The sequence below is a fragment of the Python bivittatus genome, unplaced genomic scaffold (assembly GCF_059951505.1).
Source record: "Python bivittatus isolate LINGU-HERP-01145 unplaced genomic scaffold, Pbiv_v1 ctg000700_np1212, whole genome shotgun sequence".
Classification (NCBI taxonomy): domain Eukaryota; kingdom Metazoa; phylum Chordata; class Lepidosauria; order Squamata; family Pythonidae; genus Python; species Python bivittatus.
The window spans coordinates 55036138-55059924 of record NW_028277098.1 but is presented as its reverse complement, the minus strand read 5'-3'; the positions used below and the strand labels follow the sequence as shown (position 1 = coordinate 55059924).

Sequence of the window (23787 nt, the reverse complement as noted above, 5' to 3'; positions counted from 1 at the left end):
TTGTGCCCAGGGACATCTGAAGGAAGGGTACACAAGGCAGGTGGAGGTTTCAGACATTGGGGGAGGGGACAGTGGGAGGAAGAAGAGATGGAGGAAGACAAAAAAGAATATATGGTAATTGAAGGGGTCTGTATAGGAAGATCAAGTCATGGGGGAGAATGCATATTAGAGCAAAACCTCAGGAATTCTTTTTCATGTTCACATGCAGCAATTCCTATGAGACATTTGTATCAGAGGCTTACTCAAATATGTTCCAGCATACTTATAAAACTTGGAGTTTGGCCTGACTTTTAATAGATTAGATAAGAATTTTTGTGGGCTGCTTCTTTTAAATATCTGGGTCGTTGGTGCAGAATCAAATTCTATTTTTTAAGTACTGTACAGTACTCCATTTCCCTTCTGCCGCGTTAAAAAAGCCCGTGGTAGAGCAGAAGTCGGGGAAAGTAGCACGAACGCGAGAGGCAATTTTTCGGTGTTGTCAGATCCGTTTCCTCCAGCCCGCCCTTGAAGGAAGGGTGGAAGAAAATAAGATTTCAAATGTCTGACCGACTTCCTCTATTGTTGACGGTGCTTGCTTGATCTCAATTAAGTGGTTCCGAACAAAATGCGCGCTGCGCGACAAGGATCTATAGGAGGCGCTGCAGCAGGAGGCTCAGCGCGAGGGCTGGAACCTCTGAGCCGAGTCGGCTTTGTAGCGAAACAGGAAACGAGGGCGGCCGCTCCTTCGGCTGTGACGTCAGCTTCGGAGTGCGGAGCTGAGATTCGGAGCAGGGACTGATCAGGAGGGCGACAACGCGCCTCCTCTCGAGCTGGACGCCTCCTAGTTCGTCCTGTTTCTTCTCCCTCCAACATACACCAACGGGTTTTTGTTTTGTTTTTTTAACCTCCCCTCTTTCTCGCACACCTTGGGCTGGAGACATAAGAAAATGGCCACCCGTCCAACCTGTTCCAGACAGGTTAATCTACCTGTCCAAGTGGGACCTCCGTGTCCAAGTCCCGAATCAACTTCCTTAAGAGAAGCAACCTCCGCAGTCTAAACCTGCTTGCTTTAGAAATATTATCTGTGATAATACTGCTTCATCGCATTGTTCCCTGCATCCAAGAACAAAAACGTTCATTTTATTCCGCCTTCTCATCGACATCCTAGGCATGTTCATAAGGAAGCAAACACGCGGCAGAATTCAATGCATAGGATTGCAGGCTGTCAAGGAAGTCTTCATGTCGACTTTTGGCAAAACAGGCTTTTCGCCTGCACGAATAGAAATCTGATTAGTGTTTAGGATTCGCTTTGCTTCTTCCTAATCCCGGTTTTTTTTGTGTTTTGTTGGTAACATTTTACCTAGACCAAGAGTTCCGGAATACTCGAAAGCTTGCACAATCTTTTGAACAAATTGTAATAAAGACATCATCTAACTATAGATTTGGGATTATTCTTTCCCCATGGGCCTACCCGACTACGAGTTTTTTTTTTTTTAAATCTCGGCCTGTGAAGTGAGTTAAATAACTGGGTTGAGGTTTTATAGTGACTAATCAGGATTTGAACTCAGTCTCCTCCTCCTCAGATTTTATGCCATAATATATGCTTTTCTGAAAAAAAGATAGAAGGCGCGTTCTTCGTCGCTTTATCCACAATGCCTTTGGCAGGCTCGCTATCCCGTTAAAGAAGATGGATGAAACTCTGGATCCCATTAAACTTTTCACTAACTTCATGCATAGCCCTCCCTCCTGCTGGTCCTCTTCCTCTTCGCTAGAAGTTCGTTTGTTAACGACCCAGCCTTTTCCAGTAAATCCATCCAGTATCCTCCCAGCCCCCTTTCCGTCCAGCCTGAGGCTGAAGCAACCCCCCCTCCAAGCGAGACTCCGCCGCTGGAGGAGGAGGAGGAGGAGGAGAGGGTCTCCTCCCCCAGCGACGGTGGTGGCGGAGGCTGTCCATCTGCGACAAGGGCGGGGGCTGACTCCTGCTCTCCTTCCCTCCCTCCTTCTTTTGCTCTCTTTCCAAGTTTCTGCTCCTCCCTCCTTCGCACAAACTTTCCCGTCGCTCTTGCTCGGCTCCCGGCTCGCTCCTCTCGGTGCGCGGCGGATTCGCCAGCCCGCCAGCCCGCCGCTTCGACCCTGCCCGCCGCTCTGTCACGTCCTCCCACGGACCGAACCGGACCTTCAACCGGCAGCAGCAGCGGCGGCGGGATCGGCACCCACCCTTTCCCGGACGGAGCACGGAGTAAGTAAGGCAGCCAGCGAGCGCTCCCGCTCCGGCCCTGGAAACTCTTTCCTTAGGAAGAGGAAAACGACTCGCCTCTGCTGCGCCCCCCTGGCTGTCCCGGCCGGTGCGGGGGGAGGCTGCACGGCCCAGTTTCTCCGCCTTCTGTCCCTTCCCCTATTTACCTCCCCCGACCAAAACCGCAGCCCTTCTTTCTCCCGCCCATAATGGTAGACAGAGAGAGGGGAAGGCTGAGGGGAAGCCCCTTTCACATTTTGCCCCCCTCGTCCATCCCCCCCGCGGCCGCTGCCTGATTGCAATTTTCCTTTGGAGAAGGGCACTATCCGGCCTTTATTCACGGGCTCTTTGGGGCAACTCCTTCGACAAGTTTCGCTCTGCTCAGCAAATGTCGGGGGGGGGGCGGGGGGGGGAGTCAAAGGACTTAAAAAAAAAACCCTCCAGTTTTCACTTGGAAGGCAGCCAGTGATGTGCTGCTAAGATTCCTTGCTTTCTGCCCCAGTCGCATCTCTGTGACTTCTACGTTTTGAAGGCAGTGGCCTGTAACTGATTTAGATTAATTTTTTACTTACACTTTATCCATCCCATTTGGTTGTAGCTGTGATTGTAGCCCATGTATTTGCTAAGACAGTTTTCTTGTGAACTACTAGAGTGTATATTCCTGAGAATAATACACTAAAACATGTTTTAGGTATACAGTGATTGCTGTACAGTATCCATTTTTTTTTCTTATTTCCCAGATGGCCTTACCTTGCTCCAGAAAATGTGGACGGTTTGGCGGGAGCAAGAATTAAAATTATTTTTATCATTATTCAAATTTAAGATAATTTTTTTTTTTTAAGTATTTCTGCTTCTTGCGTGGATGAGTACCGGGAGCTTATGCATAGGCCACAGGGGCAGTGTTGACAACTCACAAATTGCACAAACACATTTCCTCAATTAATTACCTTTGTGTATTATTGGCGTAGTGCCGTATCTCACTCCTGGGGCACATGCATAAAAATAAGTGCTTTTGTAAACCTAGTGTATACATACATTATACAGTTCTAACCCAAGTTATAACTGACTTGGTATCATTCAGGTGAGTATGGTTCTGTGTGAATTGGAGAAGGACAAGCAGTGCTAGCTGCTTGGGGAATGGAGAAAATGAGATACTTTTTCAATCTTAAAAGGTAGATTGAATGAAGAAACAAGATGTTGGATTCACTATTTATCAGTCGTAAAGCAGGAGTGGTGGTGGTGAGACTGATTAGTTCTGGGCAGTTGAGCTCCAGTGTTAATGAATCAACAAAGGAATATAAGGCTATGAAACTAAAGGGCAAAGAACTAAAGAAAGAGGTTCCAGAAGGGTGACTTATTGTCTTTCACAAATAAGAACCATTGCATTGGTAGTTACATCAGGATAGGACCAGGACAAACTTCTCCCTTTTCTTGATCAGTTTTCCCAAGGGAATGTTTTAAAGGCTAGTGTTTGTTATGTGTGAAGCTGCATACTGATATGCTGGAGAGTAGTTAAAGAGGGAAATAGTTTTTCTAGGTAATGTACCACATTTCCACTGGACCTGGATGTTATTGAGAGACTTCAGATCTGGAATCCTTAGAAAAATGGACTTTGTTCTGAAGACCATTTTCTCATGGTGGAGCTTCTCAGAAAGGTTGCTGTTTGGTCACAGCTCTGCAGGGTTGGATGTATGGTTGATTGTGCAGGCCCAGACATGTAAATGCTTGCACCGTTTGGGGAAATAGCTGTCTAAAAAAATAGCACCTGGATTGCATGTTGTATTGCTGAAGAACATCTGACCTTCCAGACGAAGATCTGCTTCTTTGAAGAGATTGTCTTAGATGCTGTTTAAATGAATTAAATCTGAATCACAGACAATTGTAAAAATAGTATAGCTTTACCTTCAGGTTCAGGTTCTGTTAATTGCATATGGGGAAACTGATGGACATAGTTTCAACTTATTAATGATGATCCAGCAAAACATACTTAAAAGCTACATACAAGAAATCAAGTATTATTCTGTAGATATTAATTTCTCAAAAATCAATCCAAAAATTCTCAGATTGCAATTCTTCACACATTCATTTGGGAGTAAATCATACTGAAAACAATGGGATTTTATGTAACATACAGTATTTAAGGTTGCACTGAAGTGGGCCAGTACTAAAAATTGCAATGATATGCAAGTATCCCTTAACAATTCTCATGGGATTGCTCTAGAGAGCAATTAAACTTGGTGGTATTATAGAAGTAGAAAAGAATTATATTGTGGAAGAAAGTGTTTGTTAGATACCATCTAACCCAAACTGAACTGGAGAAGAATAAGGTTATAATCCACTTCCTGTTGTTTCTGTTTAATAATTTAAATGTGATGCCAACCCGTTCTGGTATGCTATGTCTGTAGCTTTGTCTTCAGCTTTAAAGATATCTGTGTGTGAATATGTAAGTATAAATGGTTATTATTGGATCATTTACTGGTCCTATTTATATATGCTTGAATATCTAGTCAGAGTAGGTCCAATCTTCATAAGGATACGCGTGCATGTGCATTCCTAACAAGTTTCTCTAAATGGGAGGCTAATACCTCTGCTGCGTGGGTTCAAAATCTGTCTGATTTCCATTGAAGTCCAACTTTAGAACAGACGATTGCAAATTTTGTGGAATGCAGGACCGCTTTTAAGTTCTGTGAATAAAATGAAGTGTTTAATATTGCAAAATTGATAGTTTTGGTGCAGTTTTTAAATTTGCAAGCATGAAATATGCATACGGTTTTTCACATAGGGTTTGCAAGGCTTTGGAGTCATAAGGCAAAAAGGTGCTTCAGAGTGCATGAAGGTGCAAACATAGCACTTGACTGCAACTCCTTAAATTAAACATATCTTCCTGAGAAAAGACATATTTGGCTTAAGAAGTTGCAAGTAGGTGCTATGTTCATGCCTTCATGGGCTCTGAAGTGCTTTTTTGGCTTCAAATCCAAAATGCTACATAGTCGAACTAAGTATAGTTTCTAGTAGAATGTTTTTACTTTAATTGCATTTAACACATAAACTTGAGAGCAAAAATGGATCAAAAGGCTTGTGTTTTGCTAATGATAATCGTAACATAGTGCAGTATACTGTCTAAAATTAATCTTCACTTCCAATTAGTGCTACAGAAACAATGTCAAACAACTATTTTATATTTTTGAAAGAAGAACATCCATTTTTTTCCTCATCTAGTGTGATATAGAATATGAACTGAGATTTGAGTTTCAAATCCCCATATAGTCATGTGGAATCCAGTACTTGTTTTATTGAAAGTAATTATATTCAGCAAGGATAGCTTCCAGGAAAGTGTGCAAAGGATTTAGTCTTACTTTTTCCAAATTTAAAAGCATAATCTATATACAACCATTTAAAATGTGAAGTGACCATATTCAGAGAGCCTGATTTCAGGTTCTGCGTAAAAGTCTGAACTGACTTCAAACTGAGCTAAAAGTAATGGCAATTGCTACAATCAGATAGCTTTTGTGAAACGAGTTTGACAGCTCTTGGTCCATTTTCCTTGTGGAACCTATGCTTGTCTTGCAGAAATCATCAACCCTACTGACAGTAACAGTAGTTTCTTGTTTGCAGTTTCAGTACAGAGTAGTCATCAGATGTACCATTTCATTGGGTTTGCATATACAACAATGTCAGGTGGAAACATTTTCTCCTGTTTGTTGCTTCCTGATGAATTCATGTCTTCTTTCTGTAAGGAACAAGCCAGAATCTTTGCTTTGCCCAAATTAAAAAAAAATGCTTTACAACATCTGTGGTTTGTTAGCTGCAGATGCTTCTAGAAGGAACCAGCAGTCTGACCATTTCTGCAGCTTGAGAATGGTCACCAGCATGGTGCCATTCTGTTGGCAAGCCAGACCTGTATCTTTTTTTTTTTGCTTCCTTTGACATGCAAATGCAGTCAAGCTAGCCAATGAGTAGGTTTGAGTTGCAATTGCTAAAAACAATTTGCACAACTATGCTAAATTAGGGGTATGCAGCCATTTCTGGGCCATGAGCCATATTTGATCTTTAAGTGGTATAACACTCTAGCAAGGGCTAGAACAAAAACTGAATTTTCTGTTTTGGTGGGAATATTTGGAAAGCTCAATGGGCTACAGTCAAGGCTTGCACCCATGTGCTAAATCATAGTTCAGTGCAGCAGATGTGTTGGGATTACCAGTATCAGAATATTCGGCTAGCATGGCAATATGAATGAGCTGAAGTGGGTCACAAACTTGTATCCTTCTGCTGTAGTTGAAGAAAATGGTTGGAAACTTTCACCTTCGTTTCTGATCATCTGCTATTTTTGGTCTTCTCTGACCAACTGATTAACTTTATCAATGGCTAATTTCAAATACCTAACCTCACATCATAGTTTTTGAAGGTGACTTGTTTAAACTCATCAACAGTTTTAGCAAGAATTCTAGGATCTAATGAGATGGGAAACACTAGTTAAGTATAAACTTTGAAGCTCCTCTTCTCAGTAGAGAAGAAGATGAGAAAAGGGTGCATATAAGATCCAAACTCATTGTAATTTGCTCCTGCTTGGCGCTGCTGCTATTGCTAAACCTGCAGTCTAGTTTGACATAGAAATGTTTCCATTGTTGTAGCGCTGTTTGTAAAAGACCAGTTGCAGCTTTGTTCATATAAACTTCCAGGTGTTTCTTTGATCATGAATATTGGAAGATGTAACTACTACACGCTGTATTAAGATGACAGAAAGCAGGGATTTACCCTTAGGAAACAAAGAGCATTTGTAAAGGTGCCATGATTCTTTTTGACAGTTCAACTTTCAAATATGCTATTTACTGCATTGCTATGTATTCTGATTATATAAAAGATTATATACAAATTAGCATGTATGAACTTCTTTACTCACTCAAGCCATGCAGAGGATGGCTGCTAAACTCAGGATAGCATTTTCTTTAGTTTTTTTTTTTCAGCAAACATACAAAATGTGGGCACAGTATACATAGAACAGGCATTTTTAAATGTCCATGTTCAGTCATGCAGAAATCCCATCATTCCCAGATATTTCTTAATAAGGATTTATTATTTTATGGCTAGAAGAATTGTCTCTCTTGGGACAAGTATCCTAAAATATGGATATGAATAATATAAGTGTACATAGAACTGTTATATCATTTTAATCTTAAAATATTTTTTAAAGTTGCATGTAATTTGTGCATGATATTGTAAATGAAATACTTTTAAAAAAGATGCATGTAAATGTGCACATGATGTTCACATTTTATAGAAGAGAAAACACTGATGTACTCATGAAGTTTTCATAGTATATGGATAGCACACATGCTCCTTATCCTGGTAATTGTCAGCTTTTTTGATGAAGTATGGTGAAATCTACCTTAGAAAATCCATTTGATGGTCTGGTTATATCAATGTAATATTATGGATGATTTTCTAATTTATTTGTTCAGGTATATATGTGTATATGCATGTTTCTATGTGAGAGAAATCTAATTATTGAATTGGTAAAGAATGCATTTCATTGGGTTGTTATATAGAGTGCATTTAGAACTTGAGTTATTGCCCAAATTCTGTTTCCCATATTGGCAAACAAAGTTCCTGATTTGACTGACTAATGCAATTTATTTCATTGTAATTGTCCTGTGGAGCTAGGTTGTATGATGGGTGGCTGAAGTTATAGATGAAGATTAATTCATTGAGCCTCTCCTTAACCCAGATTTATCAAATGTGGGTTCTCAGGTTGTGGTACATCCTTTACATCTTTTCAGCCTCTTAACTTATGTCAAAGAATTGCTGAGCAATGAGAGGTATACCTATTGGATGAAGGGGTATTATTGGCAAAGGGCTAGAAATTGGCGTTCAAGCCTGTGATCTACAAAGGTATCACAAATAGTCAGGGATAGAGAGTAGAGAGAGGAAATATGATCATAATATAATCTAGTCTAATTTTTATATAGAGGAAATATGTGGTTGCTAAGAGTCAACACCAACTTGATAGCACATAACCAATTATTTATATATTATATTTAACATTATTTATTGGCCTTATTAGATATTATGTTTTTCCTATTGTTAGTTCTACTGCAAGTAATTGTTCTTTGATGAGTATAATTTATTAATGAGTCTAATAAATTATTAGCTGCATTTTTAATATACTAGATGTATAAGCTTGATACTTGTCAGCCTCGTGTTATGTTAAAAATATTTAAAACTGATGGCTTAGGCAACAATCTGCAAAATCCTTCAATTACAATGTAGTTTCCACATAAAGGAAGGAATTGAAAACTGCCAGACAGGAACAAACTGGCCTGAGCTAACCTGAACCTGTAAGATCAGCTCGCTCTGTAGAAGTAACAGGTAAAACCTTTCATGTCATGGAGATGGGCATTACTGTATTATCACTTTGTCTACATACTATGTTGCTTTTAAAGGCATAAGAATAGGACTATTAAAATAGCAATTTTTTCAGGTATCAGCAACTATATATTTATGACATTCATGCCATGTAAGACAGGTTTCTGTTTGTTTCTTGTAACAAATTAGTGTTCAAGGTGCCCAAAGATTTTTAGTTTTGGTACAAAAGACCTAGCACAGCTATATTTCTAGAAACTGCTGATATTTGAGAATATATCACCTCAACCATTAGATAACCTTGGTTAATGGAGAAGACACATTTGGTTCATATGTAGGAAAGGGCTATAGCCATGGTGTCCACAGTGGGAGGGGGCAGATAAATGATACCATATGTATAACAACACTGTATCATCACACAAATGCTGCAACTATATAGTGGCATCTGGATTATGCTGGACTACAATTCCCTGGATTTCCAGGCAGCTGGAGTGACTGGTTTTATGGAAAATATTTTTTTTGTTTTGGATTTTAAATGTGGGACAGCATTTATCAGTCTCCATATCTAGGGCTTACATGCACTCAAGAAGAAATCAGTCTTAACACTCAGCTTAGTCACCTCTGACTTACAATTGTTTCTCCTGAAATTTAACTTCTCAGGATAGATAATTACACCTTCACAAATAAAACAGTAAAATCATGACAGCAGAATAAGTTAGTCAAGCTGTAGGATGTTAAGGTTTTAAAGGTTAAAACCAACACCTGGAATTGTATCCAAACAATGATTGGAGACCTGTGCAAATCATTCACTAAGGATAATATGATCACATTATGATACCAGATTTAGTAACCCAGCAACAATTAAAGCTTCTGGACACTTACAAATATGGCCCTGTAGAGTTAAGCATGTTGTACAAACACGGCCATGGATGATCCCCTTTGATGGGGCCAGTTCCGCTTTGATCATTCTAATCAAATGGGAGAAGCAAGCTCTTGCTTCTTCAGATATCCTATCCGTATCCCCAATATTTACAAGCTGCAGAGAATCTAAACTGGATAAGCTATTGCATCATTATACCCTGTCCTGACCTTGGAGGCCAAGTCTGATTAATTTTTATCTGCAATGAATGATGCAGATGCTCACAGCAAACTCTCAACTGCTCTAGCTATACCTATCCAGGAATCTAGTGCCATATACAGTAATTCAGGAAAAAATGCCAGCCTATTCTGCATGGGCCCAGTGGACACAGAGAAATTAATCCTCCACCCACAGAAGAGTAGTCCAAGTAGGCTTTAAGCCATGCTGTGATTTGCTCTGAGATTTTCTCCGTTTCTGCATAAACTACTGTTCAATTTGCTTTATTCCTTCAACCCCATATTTAACCAAATGATTGATTTTTTTCTGCAAGGAGGAACAGAGTGTTGAGGAATGATAGTATCTACTGTCCAGACAATTTCTTAATCCTACAAATTGGCCAGGATTCAGCATTACTAACAAGGAAACTGGAAAATCCCCAACTGTATTTTACAGTGCTATTTGAATCCATCAGACAGTTGCAATAGATTGTTTTAACCAGGCTACCTATCATATTTGTATATTTATATATAATTCAAATAATCTCACAGATCATAATTTTAGTAGAAACACTGCTCATATCTTACAGGAGAGAAAATGATTCTGTTGAAATACATATGTACATAATTAAAAAGCATTTTATTTTTTTATTTGTACTATTTAGTTTGCATGTAGTTATGTAAGTTTCATCAATTCATCAGTAATGATGCCTTTTATTGGGTAAGAAATCTGATAAGTTGTTTATTACAGGTAGTCCTCATTTAGCTCCACAACTGGGATCAGCAACTTGGTCATTAAGTAAAGTGGTCGCTAAGTGAAACATCACAATTTTATGATCTTACTTCAGCTTTCCTTTGCTTTGCAGACCTGCAAAGGTCATAAATGCGAGAACTGGTTGTAAAGTTACTTTTTCATCACCATCATAACTACGAACAGTTTCTAAACGAGGGAGTTACTAAATGAGGACTACTGTAGAGGAAAATCATTATAAGGCAGGATGTAGATCTCTCCATCCAACAGCTAGTATGTGATATTAAGCATTTGGCCATCATTAGCAATGGAACTTCATGCTTAAAGAGAAAAAAACTATAAGCTTGATTTAGATTATATGCATCTCATAGTTCAACTATTTTGTTTCCCTCTATCTAGTACTGTGAAGAATTTGCCACATATTTTTTAAAAGAAGATTGTATGCTGACTGGATATGGTAGTAAAATATTGAAGAATACTGGGATGTACCCTTTTAGGGATTTTAAAAATAGATCACAGGTAGTTCTTAACTTACCATTCGTTTAGTGACTGTTCAAAGTTACAAAGGCGCTGAAAAAAGTGACTTACAACTGGTCCTCGCACTTATGACCATTGCAGTGTCCCCACGGTCACGTGATCAACATTTGGGCACTTGGCAACTGGCATGTATTTATAATAGTTGCAGTGTCCCGGGGTCACGTGATCCCATTTGCGACCTTCCCTGCCAGCTTCCGACAAGCAGTCAATGGGGGAAGCCTGATTTCCTTAACAACCATGGCAAAAAAGTCATAAAATCAGACGCGATTCAATGACCACACTGCTTAGTCCCAATTGTGGTCATAAGTCAAGGACTACCTGTAATTTATTTGGTAGATCTCTGCCATTTTGGGAGAAGTTACAAATGTAGGAAACCTAATTGCAATTGAAGATAATATTGTCAGACTCAAAGATACCAAACTCAAATTGATTAGAAGAACAAACTCTATTATTTAAATTTGTTCCCAAAGTTTTGATAGGGAAGGATGCCAGTTGGAGAATGAGTATATAAAAATATCCTTTTCTTTCCAACTTCAGCATGTTACCCTTTTACATCTTGTCTGTTCAGATCCTTTCACCAAAATGACCTTTGTCCCAATTTTACTCATTTCCTCCATAGATGCTTACCTACAGCTTCACTTCAGAGTCCTAACACCAAAGCACCTGACTCTTCTCCATCTCAGTCAAATGTGTTTTTTTTCCCTTCCTCTTACTGAAAGCCTATAACTCCAATTTAGATTTAATGGGAAATCTGACGATATAGCATGTTGATTGTTTTGTGCTGTTATTTCCAGAGCGTTATTTTGTCCTCAGCATTGCAGTTTGTGTGCCACTTAATTTGGAGAAGAGTTAAGGGCTAACACTAGAGCGCATGTTTTGTATTCAGAACATCCCCATTTAGTTTTGGGTATCTCCAGGTGGTGTACTGAAATACCCTTTTCTGACTGCTATCTGCATGTTTCCTGTGAACAGCTAGTGTTGATAGGTTTTTCAGTAAAGTTCCAAAGGCATCTGTAAAGCATTAATGCTTCCTTAAATTAGTTACTGTCAGCATATGTCATCACTTTATTTTCACTCTTTTCCCCCCAAACCATTTATTGAATAGATGGAATATAAAGGTAATGTGATTCCAATAGAGAGGGAACATTTAATTTCCCTCTATGTTGTGAACTTTATTATTGTTTTCTCTCTCTCAAAAATTCAAGTTTATGGAAACCTTTCCTTTTCCCAAGTTACTATTTTTTTCAGAACTGCACTCAAGAATTTAATCAGATCTTTTCAACAAACTCCCATATATTTGGTAAAATATAACCTTGTAGTGTAACTATTCTTTGCATTCATTTATGATTAACTATAGAGAAAAGAACCCATAATTTGTAGTATTATACATTAGTGGTCAGTATTTCAAAATGCTTCTCCTGGTATATGTGGGCCAGAGCACCAAGATACCTCTTAAAAAATGCAGCCTGCAGTCTATAATTTCAGGTGGCCTCAGCTTAATCTCAGCTGCTGTCTGCAAGTGATCAGGTCAGACCTCCGGTAAGAGTTATCTGTCCCTTCCCTGGGTCTCTGCTTGGGAAAGTTAGAAGGTACAGAAAGTGAAAGAGAAAAAGAAAGAGCTGTCAGAGAAAAAAGGATGTCAAAGTGAGTGAGTGGTTGCTCACATTTGGCTCTGGCTTTACCAACTGTAGCTGCAGCCCCACCTTCAATAGGGTCCCTAAAAGATTTTCCCACAGAGAACCCAATTTAACAGAAAAGTTTGCATATACTATCATATGAGGACAAAGAATTAGTGGAGTGCAGATATGTCAGAGTGAGAAACAGATTTGTCTGATGTTTTTGTTTTGAAAGGTTTTATTTCTCAGAATCTGGCATATTTTTCAGAAGTGTGATTGTTCTTTTGAGAATGGAAGTTAAACTAGTGGATAGCAATCATGGTGAGATCCCAGATGACTTTTAGAGTTTGCTGTCTCATTGTAAAGGAGATCCATGTCTTATTTCTAGGAGAAACAGGCCAGTGTGTGAAACGGCCTGGCTCTTTCCTTATAATTCTGATATCAAAGGTTTGATGGATTGCATTGAAATTGAAAAATTGTTAATTATAGTATGGCTTCTTCTACTCCATGCCTAGAAGTATTCAGAGAAACCTAATAAGCATATTCTATGATTTAAAAAATCCAGTCACCATCAATTAAAAATGCATTTGTGTGCCTGTTCTAACTGAGGTGCAACTGCCAATGACCATCCTATAAATCATTCTTTTCCAAGTGCCTTCTAAATGGATTTCAATTCTTATAATCCCCAGCATGAACCATAGAGGTAGCAATTAGAGAAGCAAGGCTCCCTTGCTTTCATTTTTGATTACAATCTCCATTTATAATGTATATTGATATATTTACAAGATATATTTACAAGATATATTGAGAGATAGCAAGATGTCACATAAAACACCAGGTCAAGGTACAGGCTAATGGACTAAAAAGGTCCAAGTAACAGGAAGTCCAAGTCCAGGGTTCAGTCACCTGGAATCCATGATCAAGTTAGAATGGTTAGAGCAGTGTTTCTCAACCTCGGCAACTTTAAGATGTGTGGACTTCAACTCCCAGAATTCCCCAGCCAGCATCCACACATTTTAAAGTTGCCGAGGTTGAGAAACACTGTGTTAGAGTAACTGGGCACAAACAAAACCCACTTCAGCATTATCTAGCATGAGTCTGCTGCAAACCAAAGACATTATGCTCTAATAAGTAGAATCCCACCCAGACGCAGACTTTTCAGATTATTTCTTTTGAAGAGTTCTAGGCACTTCCTCATATGCCAATTCTCTCAGGCATCTGTGCTCCAGGAGGTTTGATGAAGCTCCTTTCTCTACATTGCGGTCAGGTACTCTCCTCGGGTTCCTGTGAAGGCAGTCCCAGTGTCCCATCCCTTGTTATATTTGAGCTACTGGGCTCCTTTTTCTTCCTTAGAGGAAAACTTATCCAGAAGGTTCAGGGAGGACTTGGATGATGATAGAAGTAGTTGCAGTATTTGATTAGGTTTCTTTTGCATCAGCGTAAGTTTTAGAATGTTTTGTTAGTCTGTTGTATCACATGTGCTGATTTCAGCTGAGTTAGATATACAAACACAGGCATTCAGTTTTGAACTGAACTATTAGATAATCATTTTTGAACTTGCTTGCTGTATATATCAGCCTTCTCAAATCCAGTGCTTCTCAGGAACTTTGAAATATTATCCCCAGTTATCCTGGCCCTTAGGAATAATAAGAACTATATTAAATAAATCTGAGGTCACCACTTTGGGAAAGGCTGACCTACATCTTGTTAATGTATGTGAGTTGCATAGCATACAGTAAAAACCTTTATTGGCAAGACCTTTTCACATAAAGTAGAAGACAATTCTCTAAGCCTTTATTAAGAGTTGCTGTGAGTCACTATCTGTCAGTTCTAACCTATATCTCAAATGTGGATATAACTCTCATAACAAACTTCAGTTTCAGGATATTAACATTGAAGGATGTCATTAGCCCTTCTCTGCAGTATTGTCCTCCTCTTATCCACGATTCTGGTAATGTGAATTACATTAGATGATAGAAATGTCCTATGTTGTTCTTTCTCTATTCTCATTATTTATTTCTCCATTCCCATCAGTGTGAAACAATTACAAACTTCATTGTGAGGCAAAAGTTACCCACTTTTTCTCAGTTACCCGTTTCCCCATTTGATATGGCAGAGAATCATATTATTCTTATTCTCATGTTAAATTCATATTAAACTTGTCCTCATTCTTTTTTTCCCCCAGTTTCTCTCCTGCCTTTCAGTTCAGAGTGCATTCGTAGGTACTAACAATAAACAAAGTGAGATGTTGCTATTGTGTCAAACATCATTAGGAAGTTTTGTCACACAGAAAAAATCAGTGCAATATCTTCTTAGGTTCATATAGTTAAATAAAACAAAACTAAACATTCCCAGCGTGCCTTGCTTGATCAATTCTTGAGGTTTAACTTACAGTAATGAAATTGCAAGGAAAAAATTCCAAAAGACTGCTTATTATGCACTGTCTTGGTAATCAATCTTTCACAAAGTATGTTGAAGGTCAAATTTCTCTCAATTGAATGATTTATTTAATATAGCAATATCCCAACTGTCAATATAGATTATATTTACTTTTTATAGAACCAAACAAATTAGCACATGTAACAACATTTTATATTTTCTTTGGCCATTCATGAATTTCGGCAGGTCTCCTTGGCCAAGCAGTTTGTAGCTGAGTGAGACAGGTCGCCCTGCAAAAGTATTCCTGAGCTGTAAATGTGCTTATGTATTAATAACATGCCAGATTGGAGGAGTCAAATTATGGGTTATTATGCCATGAACAGTTGTGCTTAATTTTTTGGCAAGAAGTCCTGGCTCGTGTGTATTCTAGAATTTATCTTGGAATTTCAAGGCATTTTTCTATATCAGAGTTCCTAACACAAGAATATCTAGAAGTAAGAAAACTTTAATATGGCGAATAATTTTTTTAAATTTAAATTTCACATATTAACTGCATTCACATACAGTCTTTCATAATATGATTGAGCCAAACTGATACCCAGTCCTGTTTGGAGGGGCTAAACAGGAAACTCTGTGGCTGGTTTGCTTTAATAAGCCACTTTTTGATCAACTGATTGTTCTTCATATGTATTGCTTAAACAGAGCTGCTTTAATGTAGGCATGTTTCACTTGATTGTAGCATGGCTGAGTTAACAGCATTATTGATCTGTGTGGAGGAACTGGGGGAGAGTTCTCTCTCTCCTTTGGGATTTTTAGCCAATGTAAGCTGAGAATATAACATTTTCAGTCCCTATTTTTCCAGAATAAAAATTCCTTGAGATTTTCTGTCTCATATATATACATACCATTTCTGGGTGTGCAAGATGCATAGTTTGTTTAATAGAACTTATGAATTTCTTACTAATACCTTTTAAATCTCATCTAACTTTTACATGGGCATTGTTATTTTGAGCTCTGTGATCAATTCTATGATTGATAGGGGAGATAAGAGATCATAAAATAGATGATTTTATTTTTCAAGGTACAAAAATGTCTCCAACCTGCATTATATAATCTGAGCTGAGACAATCAACTCTCTCTGGTTCAGTTTCCTTTTGAAGGCAACAATACCAGCAACAGTCTTTTGGGGGGAGTGTTGCAAATTCTAGAAGTTTATGAAGAGATATATTATTGTTTCTTGATGACTGTCTCCTCCCCTCTCTTTCCAAATTAGTTCCAGCTGTTCACAATAGTCACTAATTTCCAGAAAAGATGCTCCAAGTTCATGGGCTTAGAATGACTTCCAGTTAGTGGAGGATGGGCCTATACTTGCGTGCCAGCTCATCTAACCACTTCTCCCCCCCTCCCAGAAACAGGAAAAGCATAGAGTTGAATAAACTAGAAATCTCAGGCAAGGCAGTCTCCTTTCCTGCATCTGGGTAGCAGTTCCAGACTCCGAAACAACTGAATTATAAAAACACAGTACAGATCATCCTCCTACAAGGGTAACCTCGAGAGATCAGATGAGGGAGATTTCCAACTGCTCTCACACAAAACATACTAAATGTGTTGTACTTATGTCAAAGAAGTAAAATTTCTAGACATCCTACACCAGAAAAGGGCTTTGTGGGGGTGGGTTACATTTCATTTTAAAAAATGTTCTCTGAAATTTCCCCCCAAAACCATGCGAAGGAAAATAACAGCTTGTTTGGAGAAGGGGGGGTGGATTTTAAGAGGTTACATTGCGCCCAAAGCCCAGCCTCCTTAAAAGACTGTCTGAACATGCTGTTTTGCCCATATTGTGCATGTCCTGCGAAACGGGTGCTTGGGAACTGCCTGCAAGCAGATTGCTATAAATGATTAAATTGTCAATCACAGAATTGACCAGGGGGATGAGGACTGTGGATGTACAATTACCAAAAAAAAGTCCAAGATAATCTCACAACTTTAACTGAGGAAACTTTTTTAAAATGTGGAGATAAATAAAAGGAAACAGAAAGGGGAAGTTGTGAAGCTTTGTGGTTATTCCAAGTGACCATTACAACATTCATTAAGATGTCTACTGCTGTTCAGGTTCAGCACCATAAACCCTAGAGATGCCATCATGGTTACTGAACAGAGTCAGGGAGGCTGCTTGAGAGTCAAAGAAATTTCCTTCAGAAAATGGAAGCCCTGTTTCAATGATAAGGACACTCCCCTCCAAACTTAACCCTAAAACAAAAACAGAAAGTTGACTTAATCATAAGATAAAATGTCTTCCTATGAACTGGTAACTGGTTAAAGAATAAAAATGAGAGAGTGGGAAGCAATTAGCAGATTTTAAAAGGAGGAGCGTAAGCAACAAGATTGGTGAGGGTCTTTATTGAGTCTTTTCCTTTTTCCTTTAAATAACGTAAAGTAGTGTTTCTTAAACTTTTTTCTCTCAGGACCCCTTCCCACTTTTAAAAATTATGGAGGATCCCAAAAATAGCTTTTATTTGTATGGGTTATATTTACTGATATTTACCATATTAAAAATTAAAATTGACACATTTGCTGCTGCCGCCATTTCTCATGATTGTTTGATTGGATTTTAATATTGTATTATTTTTCAGCATAGACTGGCAAATAATTTTGATTTTGTGGACCCCTGAGAGGGTCTTGGGGGACCCCCAGCGGCCTTAGGAGTAAGAAGCACTGACCTAAAGCATGGGATTGGCAGTCTTCCTTCTAATGGCATTGTGGCCCAATTTTGTTTAAGAAGAGAGGGGTCTGCAGATATTTTTTTAAAAAATTTGAACATTGCTGAAAACATACGGGATTGCCAAGCCTTGAGAGATTTTGGCAGCCTTCACCTTGAGAATTCATGCACGAACCCTAAAATCTTTAATAGCTGTTTTTAAACATATATATTGAGGCTTTGTACCTGCCATTTACAGATGGTGTGGGTGCTACATAGCCAACTTCTGAGGTACAGTTAGGAGTGATCTGTGAGGTAAGGTGAGCAAGTTGGTTGACATCCCCAAATTATTAACAGTGGGGAAAACCAAAAGGCCATTCCAAACTACTCTGAAAAGATCTAGTCAGACTCCAATAAACTGGCAAATGTTATTCACTGTAAATCAGTGTAAATTGATGTATTTTGGGATATAACATTACTATTGTGATTTGAGTAGCAGTGATTGATCAGGGAAGTGACTTTGGGCCCGTGGTAAGGAGCTCAGTGAAAATGTTACCCAAAGTTGGCAGTTGAAAAAAATTCTATTAAGGGATTAAAAATAAAACAGCCATCACTTTTGTAATACTTTTATTAAAATCTGTGCTGCAACTACACTTTGATTGTTTTCAGTTCTAGTCCCCATTCTCTAAAAGGTATTGTAGTGCTAGAAGAGGCACAGATGCAAAGAAGAAGAGCTGGCTTCAACAGTGTGATCTGGTACAGACATGATTAAAACCAGCCAAAAAATGTTTTCCTCTTTTCCCTTTTTTTCTTAACCCACTTGCTGGATGAAGAAACTCAGAGGAATGACTATTTTGTCTCATTGAGTTGCTCCTAATAAAGTAAATATCCAGCCCTGGATATTTTGAAATGATCAGGAGACGGAAATACATTTGTTGTTCCTTTAGAAAAACAAGTTTAGATGATACCGATAGAGAATATAAAGCATGAATGATGTAGCAAAAGCATATACCAAGAATTTTTTCTTCTTCTGTCCTATTACTACAACCAAGGAAAGAAAATGAATTCTTCACACAGTGTAGTAATATAAATGAAAACTGGTGGCAGGGAAATCAGACTTACTCAGCTCTTGATCAGGTAAGAAGAGCTGACATTGTGCTAGTTTTTCATCATGGCAGTATAGCATTGCAGAATTTGGCACATCCCAGCTATAAGGAAGAATACCCTTGCTCTGAATCATGATAATGAATTGAATATGGAATCAACAGCAGCAGCAGGAGACTGAGCATTTTTTGAATAATTACTCCTGGAGCTAATTAAAACCAGCACTTAAAGGACAATAGGAAGTCAGCAAGATTTTGGAATAGTGGAGCGCTATTCTTCCACCAGCTTGTAAGTTGTCATACTGCACTGTTCTGAAATTGCTGAGAAATTATCAGGCAGTCCAATAGTGTGCATATTGCATAATAATTTGCCCTGAACTTTCAAAGACTACTCAGATGGAATCTGTTTGCAGAAGATGAAAATAACAAAAAGCTCTTCTAATCATCACTTTAACTTACTGTACCACATTCTTAAACCTTTGTGACTGAAAGATTCAGTATCTCTGAATAATACATACTGCCACTGTCTTCTTTAGACTACTAGCTGTAACCTATCATTTATTTTAGTTTGTTCTGAATGTATTATATTGGATTGTATATTAGGATTGTGCATGCTTTGAAAAGGATTTGGAAGGTGTACTTCAGAATGTGTGGGAGTACAAATGCAGGACCTCCTTAAAGAAGCTGTGGATGCCTGAAAAAATGCATTGCTACTTTAAAGAGGAGATATGCACTGTGTGTTCCGAAGCATCCCTACCAAACCATTTTTGAAGCACGCACTGTTGTCTATCTCTAATCTCTCACCATTACCAGACTCCAGATGAATAGTGTCATAGCTGGTTGTGGGTCAGGTTACTGAGAATATTCTATCTACTTGAAGGCATATAATACCAAGTTTTTTCACAATCTCACCAAGATGCCTTAAGTATATCAGACACAGCACACAGTTGGTATAGACCATCGAACAAGGTTACGCTTGTCTTTCTTGTTTTAGGACCTTTGTTATGAAGGATGTTGGTCAACATACTCCCCTTTATGAAGCTGGAATCTAATGCTACATTTGTTTGTTTGTTTGTTTGTCACATTTATATAGCCGACTATGGAAATACATAGTCACATCAGTCCCTCTATTTAAAGTTTGAACTCAGTTCAGATGTGAAAAAAGATGTGACCCTTTTTGGAAATTCCTTCCCACAACAATTTTTTCCAGATGGACATATACATTGCTGGTTTTTTTTTTTTAAACTCTATAAAGTGTTTTATATAAATTATATATGAAAGGTTATCATTTATGCAATTACTTGGTTCACCAATTAGACAGGAGTATATTTCTATTCATGTAGTGAGGAATTGTGGAATTTGGTTTCAGGCTTGCATTCACATATCTGAGCCATATGAAGAGGGGTCCTGGTGTTGCAAAATGTGTCATGAGGTGGAAATGCCATATAATCCGGGTAGATAAATGTCCTGATCTTGCTGAGGCTCTGTGATTGAGAAGGTCTGTTTGGAGAAGGGACAGCTGCAGTTAGCCTTCCAATAGTGTTTTACTAGCTTGTGTCTTGTTTGTTTATATTTCATCCAAGATAGGCTTTTATGGATTCCAGTACTAAGTATTCTGGTTGGTTTTAAATTTTCACAGGCCATAGTTGTAAAGCCTGGATAGGACCTGCAAAAAAACAATTCCTGAGACAGGTATTATCTAGTTGTTTTGTGTTAAGATAGGTGAAGGGGTACAGAGCCCAAAACAAAAGGTCTTCACCTTTGTGGGGGGCAGACAAGGAGAATATACTTTGATGATTGCTTTTTAAACTGACTGCACAAGTCTACCATTTAGTATTCAGGACTTAATGTTTTCAGGTTTTCCACTTTTACTCAGAAATTATTTCCAGCCTCCATTAGTGTTCATGCTAAGGACATCGAAGGGAAGCATGATGGGGAGCAGTCTAAGGACAGCTATAATAAACTACACTTTTTTACACACTTTAGCCCCTCTTTCATTTAGATAAGATGGTTAATGAATAGTTAAAAACTGGACTTTTCCCCTCTTCAAAAGGATGGTGCAATCTGTGTTGGGGATTGTGAAGCCAGTTTTAAGTGAATGTATTCAGGATGAACAATGCTATGCTGTGGTTTTGAGTGTGTGTCTGCAACTGTGCACAGAATAAGTTGTGGAATAAAGGCTTTTAAAAGCTGGAGTATGAATTTTAATCCAGGCTAAACCAAAATCAGAGTCCTGGAATTTATTTTGAATTAATTTCCTGAAAACCATTGATCCCAATATTAACACTGGTAATATGAATGATCTATAGGGATTTCTCACAGTTAATGTAATTCTTAAGAGTCATGTTTTTACCTCTTCCTCAGTGGGCAGCTTTGTTCTTTGACAGGTGCTATAGCTTAGACATTTCAAGATCTCTTTAGTTTTCTTCTCTTATTCAAAGATCCACTATTTAAAAAGAACCTCCTACATATATGTTGACTTGCAGAACTCTTGAAACTTGGATTTTATTTCTGAGTCTCAGGATGAAAGGAAATTTGCCATCCTAATGCACAAAAAGTCTCTCCTGATAATCCCAAATATCTTCACTTTGGCAATATAATTTCATTGCTGCTATTTTTTTTCAGGAAATCAAAATCAAAATTATATACTATATAAAAAAATAAATGTTGACTAAGTCATACATGTTTACAGTCTTTCACTTTACCCAGCTATTACTTTTTTTTATTGTCTACACTATTCTGTTTATAGCCCTGTAAGTATTTCTTTCTCCCAATATTGAATACATTTATCCTACCAATCTAAAAATAATTATTTGTAACAATCCTCCTTGATTTTCTTACAAAATGAAATCTTAAATATTAGCCCAGAGTTGCTGGGAGTTGGGTGGCATATAAATTTAAACAATAATAATATTAAGTTTCTGCCAATTATTATTTTTCTATTCTCTTCTAGATCGTACTCCTAGATTTTCTATTTTTTTATTAATATCTAAATTGAAATTAACATACTTTTCAACTTATTCTAGCCCATCGACTCTTCCAAGTGATAAATCCACTGGGCCTAGCAGTAATTTGTGTCCTTTTATTTTCCTCTCCAGTTGTAATTACATCAACCAGCCCAAACTACTTTTGTTTATATTTCCACCATTTGTATATCAAATCTGACCTACCCTAATCATACTTCAAACACAATGTGATAACTAGTTAATAAAAATCTAAATAATGATACTTATTAATATTGTATGACTATAAGCTGAGTGGCAGCAAAATTCTCATGCAGGTATAAATTCAGTGGCAGCCCAACATCTCAAAGATACCTTCTTCTAGGATACCATCACAGGGTTGCCTCCAAATGGGGTTGTACCTTTTGTTTGCAAATATTGCTGTTTCTTTGTCATAATAGTGTGCAGTATTACTAAGTATATGGCTGTAGATATTCCCTGTTATGACCTAAGGGAATGACAGGTAGAATCATGTGCCCCCATTGAAATGATTTCAGGAGGGGAGGTACAGCGTTGGAAGAAGGATTAGTCAGATTTTTTTAAAAAAAATCTGTTTGAAAGCTGTCCTGTGTTTTGCCCCTTCTCTGTCTTTGAAGGTGGAGGCTGCCAGGCCAGTATGCTTTCTGGTCTTGTGATGCCAGTTTTAGGACCCATTTCTGTCTATAATAAGAGAATCTCCACCCATTATTTGATAATAAATGAAAGGGCCAAACTGACCTGTGTTTCTCAAGTTTGGGTAGATTGGTTTGGTGGAGTTGATCTCACCCAGCACCTATATAGGCTGAAAGACAAAGTGGGTATGTTCTATTATTTATAGAGATTCCACTGTCTTTGAGAGGAAACTCTTCTGCTGTAGCACCAGTTTTGAGAGCATGTACTTAGTAGGGGGGCAGAAAGATAACACAGGGATGTTATGTTCACTGCATTCCCTGGTAACTTCCTGGATTGGGTGGTCTTAGAGTTGGTGTTGGGGAATCCTAGCCTGGTAGTCTTAGGAGACTTGAACATCTCTTGGGTTTTGTGACCACCTACAGAGAAGAGAACATGTTGGGGTGTATATGTTCTGAGACACTTTTGTTTATGGACAGGCCACTTTTTCATGAGAATAAGATTGAAGATAAGATTGACAGTATCTAACCATTCCTACACAGAAAGGGATCTCTTCAAATAGTCTGCCCCCTGATATGTATGGGATTTCCTGGTTGGCATGGATGGTGATCTTCTTTGTGGCAGTATGGAATTATTTCACATTTTGGAATTATGAGATGAAAAGAGATACTGACATGATTGCCCCTAAATGCCCTTTTTGGTGTTGTTGAACCTGGAATGTACCTTGTTTCTTGGAGCATCTTTGGGAGATGAACAGGGTGTAAAACAGCAAGAGTCCTGCAGCGCAAGTCTAAAGATGAATGCAACAGAGCACAATGGAAAGTGCTACATTGTGCTTGGTGTATGGCAATGAGAGATGCACAAAAGGCTCATCGTCCTCCCCTGCATCTTCAACACATAATCCAGCAGAACTGTTTCAGGTGCAGTTTCTGGGCAATAACTCTTAAATCTTTGGTCATCTGCTGAGTGGTTTGAGGAGAATGTTGCTTGCATCTGTGTGGGATGGTATGCTGTGAGAATCTCGGGTTCTGGGAAAATGTCCAAACTGGTCATGCTTTGTTTTAGGAATAATTTCAGTTTCTGAAGCCTGAGGATGTGGGTGAAATGCTTGCATCTATTTGGCCCATCACATGTAGTCACCATCCTTGCCTGTATTGGCTACTGAGATCTCACCAATGATAGGATATATCCACGGTGTGGTAAGTCTCTTAATTCATCAGAAGGTGTTTTCCCCTGCGTAAAAAAGCCAATGGTGTTGGATGCTCCTAAAGAGAGCATCCATGTATCTGGAGGCATCTGAGAACTATTGCTGAGTTGCAGATATCCCATTCTTAGGCAAGGTACCTGAGAGGGTGGTAGCCATTCAGCTTCATACCTTCTTGAAGGGTATGGAGAACCATTCCAGTTAGGTCTTATTTTGGCACCAACATTGCTTTGATCACC

The 23787-nt window shown here is 38.5% G+C and overlaps 1 protein-coding gene across 2 annotated transcripts in view; it reads left to right on the top strand.

Annotated features, from left to right (window-relative positions):
• Positions 1-1973: 1973 nt before the first annotated feature.
• The window catches only part of TEAD3 (TEA domain transcription factor 3), an 89850-nt gene continuing 68036 nt past the window's right edge, over positions 1974-23787 (top strand). The window contains exon 1 of one of the 2 annotated variants that reach the window (XM_025165647.2): positions 1974-2218. The gene's annotated coding sequence lies outside the window, so the exon portion shown is untranslated. The remainder of the gene's footprint in view (positions 2219-23787) is intronic. The other variant, XM_007426575.4, reaches the window with a different exon arrangement.